Here is a 5,779-nt window from a genome sequence, read left to right as displayed (position 1 = left end):
CTTACTCTGCTCTCTAGGCCCACACACTCCTCCCTAGAAATTGGGCAGGTTTTCCTCTCCTAGGGGTCATGTCTTCCGCAAAGAATGCAGTCATGTCTCCATGAACCAGCCATGTTCTTCACCTCCCTCCTCTGACTCTGTTTTCCCTTCCCCAGGCTCGTCCTCCTACTCCCAGAACTGGCAAATTCTCATGCCCCCTGGCTTTTGCCAGATGGACGCTGCTTGACATTTGCCTCCTTGCCTGATGTGTCTGACAACTACTGGCCCCACAGGAGCTCTGCCTTCCAGGCCTGGGAGTAAGAGGGAATCTCTGCTGCTCAGCCTGGAGCTGGTGAGTGCCTCAGAGTCAGTGTGCAGAAGCTCCCTGGACACCAAGCAGACCACATGCCCCCACCTTTCTCGGTGGGCTAAGAGTTGTGGTCCCCAGACAAACCCTGGGGAGGCACACTGATCTGCCTCAGTCTCTAGCAGAGAGTGAAGTGAAGACATGAGATGGGCAGAGTGTCCAGTCTTCCTCATGCAGTATGTGTTGTACCTTGGACCTCTGTCTAGTCACTGGACTCTAGGCAGGTGACAGAATTCAGCTCAGCTCTGCTGTCCTTGTCCCTGGTTCATATCATATGTTTCTCCTGACCACAACTGAGACAGGGAAGAGGTGATCTGACTATTTCTGCTGTCTGTATTGTTTCAGAAAACCATCCTGACTCAGAGGAGCACAGAGACTCGAGCCATCTGTCTCTCAGGTAACTCAGCACAGGCATGGGCCCTACACTTGTGTGACAGTGGTCATCTCAGGCACATTATAAGCAAAAAGCTCTGAGTATTCCCCTCAACCAGCAACATTCCTCCCTCCAGGAATCTCTTCTATTTTCACTGAGTTACTTGAGTTTACTCCTTTCCTTACTCTCCCTCATGCAGTCCATCAGTCAGCTGGTGCAGGGGTTTCTTGCCCTCTCCTCCTCACTCCTGTTTGCGAAAGCAAAGCACCAAGCACTGCTTCTGCCTCCTGGTTATGGACCGGGATTTTCTGGCAAAGATAATCTACAGAAACTCTTTCAATTTTTTCTGTATTGAGAGAAATACAACTGTGAACGCCCACAAGGTCTCTCAGCCTCAGGTCTTCAGCCTATTCATGTGAAGTTGATCTGTGCCATGCTGGAGCAGAGATTATCAGCCTTCTTTCTCAAAACCCACTCTGTCTAATCATGTCACTTCTTTCCTTCTCTTGCACATTTTCTTATCTCTATGCTGGCAGCAGCAGAGAGGGGTATCTAAGTCTCTCTTTATGGGGATGAGATCCACATACTTCCATGCCTGGCTATTAGTGACTCTGGTCAGAACAGCTGGGATCTGGTGAGTAATCCCCAGTCTAATCCCAGCCCTGCCCACCCCAGCAACATCAGCAGGGAGTCACCTGAGGGAGAAGAGGATGAGTACTCCCTGGATGAACACTACCTGACTCCTTCCTTTGACTATGATGTGTCAGAGTGCTGCAGACCTTGCAGCCATGATGAGCAGGAGGGCTCCGCTCAGGATGAAGCAGGTGAGTACAGGCCTGGAGAGAGCTCTCTCCTGCTCCCTACCAGGCTGCTCTGAGCAGGAGCTAAAAACACTCAGTAACTTCACCAACTGAATGTTGTCCTGGACATGTCAATCTGACTGGGCATTGTAAAAGTGTTCGCTCAACAGAAAAGATCTAGCCCATGGCCCTGCACTCATGGGCTGCCCGACACATTTCCTTATTTACCAAGGATGACTAGCCACCCTTACTCCCACAGTCCTCTGCCCCTGGACTCCACTCTGGCATCTGGTGGGTCATGTCTTTCCCATCTCTATTTTCTTAAGTTTATTAACTTCTTTTTCACTACAACTCATGAAGATACCATTTGATATTACACTCACTACCTCTAACATTTTCAATCATTTTTCAGTTGTAAATGCACACATGCTCATTCAAGCATATTTAAATTGGCTGAAATATCACAGTGCACATGGAGCATAGATATATTGAGGTATTTTTTTAACTATTCTCAATTTACGTGACCTCTTTCTGTATATGACATGTGTTACTTCAACTTTTATCTTGCTTGGTCACTTACTTCTCTCACTGACCAATATGACAACCTGTGTCCTGTGATTTTCAGTCCCTTTGACTACTCATCTAAAACATATTTGTTGTGGTTAAATTCATTTCTCATGTTTCTCATTTTAAAAGTCAACTGAATGTTGTACTAGACATGTCAATCTGACTGGGCATTGTAAAAGTGGTCGCTCAACAGAAAAGATCTAGGCCTGTGTCTCCATGGCCTTGCACTCATGGGCTGCCCGACACATTGACTTATTTATCACTCAGTGTCCCCTTGGATGGAGGAGCAAGCACAGTAAGACCAAGATAAACCAGGATCCTGTTGACTGTGGTTTTGCTTTCAGAACTGGACTCAGAGCCTTTCATTGGATGGAAGAACCCTTCCAAGCCAGAGGGTGATGCTTTTGAGAACCTGGAAAGCAGCAAGGCAGAGGGTCTAGTCAGTCATCTACCTCTGGCCTCAGGTGTCCAGAGACAGAACAATACTACAAGAAGACATCTGTTTGGCAAACGCAAAATTGCATGTCGCTTCCCTGGCCTGCAGAAGTAGGACACAGAGGTAACCCTTGGTGGCTTTGGAATGCACTTCCTCCAACTCTGACTCATACTGCTTGATCTCTTGTGTCTCCAAATGTTTTCTGGGCACCTGTTTTTCTCAATGGGGGCTTCCTGCTCACTTGCCCTTTATATCCGTGTCCCTGCTTGCACCTGAGCTCTGCTGTGCTCCTGCTAGTGCTTTCTTGTTCCTCTGTCTCCCTTCCATGGAGCCATAGGCAAAGCCAGCACCTATATGCAGACAAAAGGCGAGAGAAAGAACTACTGCTGGGCAAGGATGTCCACTCTCAACAGCAACCTTTGTCATATGCTCTGTGGACACCGAGCACACTCTTCACAGGGATGTGAGGAAACACTGGTTTCAAACAAGAGTCAAAGTGAAGAGGTCTTTGAGGGAGGAGGGTTAGGAGTCTGGCCAAGATTATGGAATAGTGGAGAAAGATAGATTCTGGCCCCAGGCTGGGTGTTAGTTGAGGAGATATTTCCTGCCAGGAGGAGCCCACTCCCCTCAGGAAGCCTGAGGCTCTTGCTCTGCTTTCCTGCACAGAAGCTCAGCTTGCTCCAGGCTCTGTCCCTCCTCACCCTGCCCTGAGCTCAGCCTTAGTGCGACCCCAACCAGACGTGTTCTGAATCCTGTTCTCTTTCTCTTTCAGAATCCACATTTATTTATGCACTTCTAGCAAGATAATGCTGATTTTGAAACTGTCTCCCACACACACACACCAAAAAAAAAAAAAAAAACCTCTTTTCCATTAATGAAGAAAACAGACAGCAAATCAAGTTAAAACCAAAGAGATTTCTGGAGGGATCTGTTTGAGAATTGACATCAGAACCACAAAGCACAGTCTGCCACCTTTACTTTACTAACATCTGCACGGATTGGACAAACCCAGCACTCAACCTCCACTGTGAACCATTACTAAGAAGACCAATGCCAGATACATACACTGTGCTAGAGACTTAGCCTTGACCTCTAGATCCACCAAGCACACGGCCAGCCAGGAACACCTGGAGGAGCTGAGCTCACACTGCACCTTCTTTGCCATCACACAAGCTGTGCTGGAAGCAGACATCAGGGTCTGGGCAGTGCTCTTGCTGGAGTGTTTAACCTGAGCTCAGTCAGGAGGGAATTCTCAGACAACCATAGAATTTAGACCTCATAGTGAGACACCTGACCTGTCTGTCTGCAAAGTTTTCATGTCACCACCAATAAGATGACAAAGAGGAAAGGAGCTATTTGGACACCAAGTGCACAGAAGAATTGTGTTACCTCCTTTTGCCCTTTTGAAGCCCAAATATCTCCTTCCCATTTTGCGCGAACTTTCTGGTGGTGATGTGGGTTCTCTGAGGATAGCTGGTCAGTGTCTCGCTCAGTGGTCACTTCTGACGCTATGTAATGATGTTTTCAAGACTAAACTCGGGCTGCCCCTTCAGCAAGAGCACAACTAATGCTGTATGGACACTTCCTGCCACAGCTCACTCTGAGAACCAAGTGTGCAGCTAGTGACTCTGATTGTGACTTTTTCTTATGATAATCTCAGTCCTCTTGAGAGGACAAAGATGCTCATTATCAAATCACACTGTAATATTTCTGTCGCAATAGTGTATTATTAATTTCTGAAGGGTAGTTTAATATATTTTCTAATGATCTGTATCAAAGATATTTACCATACATTTGAGTCCCTGATATGTATATTTACTATATACCTAGTATATTATATAATTTGCTTATTATCAACTTGATAATTTGGTAATTTGAGAATTTCACAGCTTACATGGAGGACAAGAAAGTTCAGTCTCTCTATCACTGTTATTATGAATTAATCCTGATGGGATATTGGCTGAGGGCACTGAAGACCTGTTCATTGAAATTTCCCAGAATGCAATTTCTATAACTGCTAACTCTTTCCTTTAGTGTTACTGTTATATTTAAGAACTTCTTCTGTTGATCACCGAAAAAAACGTTGCCACCCTTTGTGATCCCTGATACATTCATGATTCAATCTTTCGTACATTGATAATTGTATAATTCTGTTCTTGATTTCCTTCGCTGGTACTGTGTTATGGAAAAAATGAATATCACATCCCTCCATAGAATAATTTTTATTTTAATATGTCTTCTCCTAATATAAACCCATAGTTAGAACCCAACCCTGTCTTTTAAAAGCACCATTAGGTCTCCTGACTACAGCATGAGGTGCCATCTCTATAGCTTGTGTGAAAGGAGCACCTGGCCTGTCATGCTCTCATTCAAGACAGTCTGCACCCAGGAGGTATCCTCCTGAGCCCCATCACCCTCCCAACCCCCATCTCCATATTTCCGCAGAAGGTTGGGGCTCTTATAGTGGGGAGGAAGGTATGACTTCAGTCCATAAGTCTGTGTAGACTATCTGCAAATGTTGAGCACAGTGAACCCGACTGCAGATCACCCACTATTGCTCTTTGGATCCTAAGCTCCCAGCATCCACACCCCACACACTGGAGCACACACAGCTGTCTCACCTCAGGCCTTCAACCCTGAGCTCACTGGGAAGCTCCCTGTGGGAGACACACACATGACTCATCACAGCCCTCAGGAGCTAGTGTCTGGCTGACACTCTGTAAACAGCATGGTTTCCAGGCCTTGAATTCAAACAGAACACACAGTCAACAGCCAAACCTCAGGATTTCCTCAGAAATAAATCCAGTTTGTCATGTGTTTGGTAACTTCATGCCTAAGTTAATTAATATCTGTCCTCACTGTGATGCATGTGGAGACAAGGAATGGACACTGTGTCCATCAGCGTCAAGGAACTTTATTCCTGGTAAGCTTTAAGCCTATGATAGTCTTGAGGAATCTATTGTCCATTATAAAGATCCTGAGTTTTATTTCTACAACTAATCAGCCATTTCTACATGCCACATTCATATTGTAAGCAATGAACCTTTTCTAAGAAAGAATTTAACATAATTTTTCCTCATGAATGCTATTGTTATTATTTTTCAAGATGTACCTTTACAATTTCTGAACTCAAATCATTATGATTGCATTTACTGGAATAGGCTATGGAAAAAAATACTCCTTCCTCCTTCCCTATCAATAAAGGTTTTGTGTGTTTCATTGTGACTCATGAACATCTTAAATTCTAAGCTAAATTC

At 45.1% G+C, this 5,779-nt stretch overlaps 2 long non-coding RNA genes across 2 annotated transcripts; both read left to right on the top strand.

Annotated features, from left to right (window-relative positions):
• The first annotated feature begins 314 nt into the window (after positions 1-314).
• Positions 315-1,447, top strand: LOC132541216 (uncharacterized). The gene is made up of 3 exons (XR_009552385.1): positions 315-331; positions 692-743; positions 1,395-1,447. It is a non-coding gene; the product is annotated as an uncharacterized LOC132541216 (long non-coding RNA).
• An 870-nt stretch (positions 1,448-2,317) lies between these two features.
• On the top strand, positions 2,318-4,304 carry LOC132541215 (uncharacterized). The gene is made up of 2 exons (XR_009552384.1): positions 2,318-2,645; positions 3,295-4,304. It is a non-coding gene; the product is annotated as an uncharacterized LOC132541215 (long non-coding RNA).
• Positions 4,305-5,779: the final 1,475 nt, after the last annotated feature.

The sequence above is a fragment of the Erinaceus europaeus genome, chromosome 11 (genome assembly GCF_950295315.1).
Source record: "Erinaceus europaeus chromosome 11, mEriEur2.1, whole genome shotgun sequence".
In the NCBI taxonomy this organism is placed as follows: domain Eukaryota; kingdom Metazoa; phylum Chordata; class Mammalia; order Eulipotyphla; family Erinaceidae; genus Erinaceus; species Erinaceus europaeus.
This window is presented reverse-complemented; position numbering and strand designations above follow the sequence as displayed.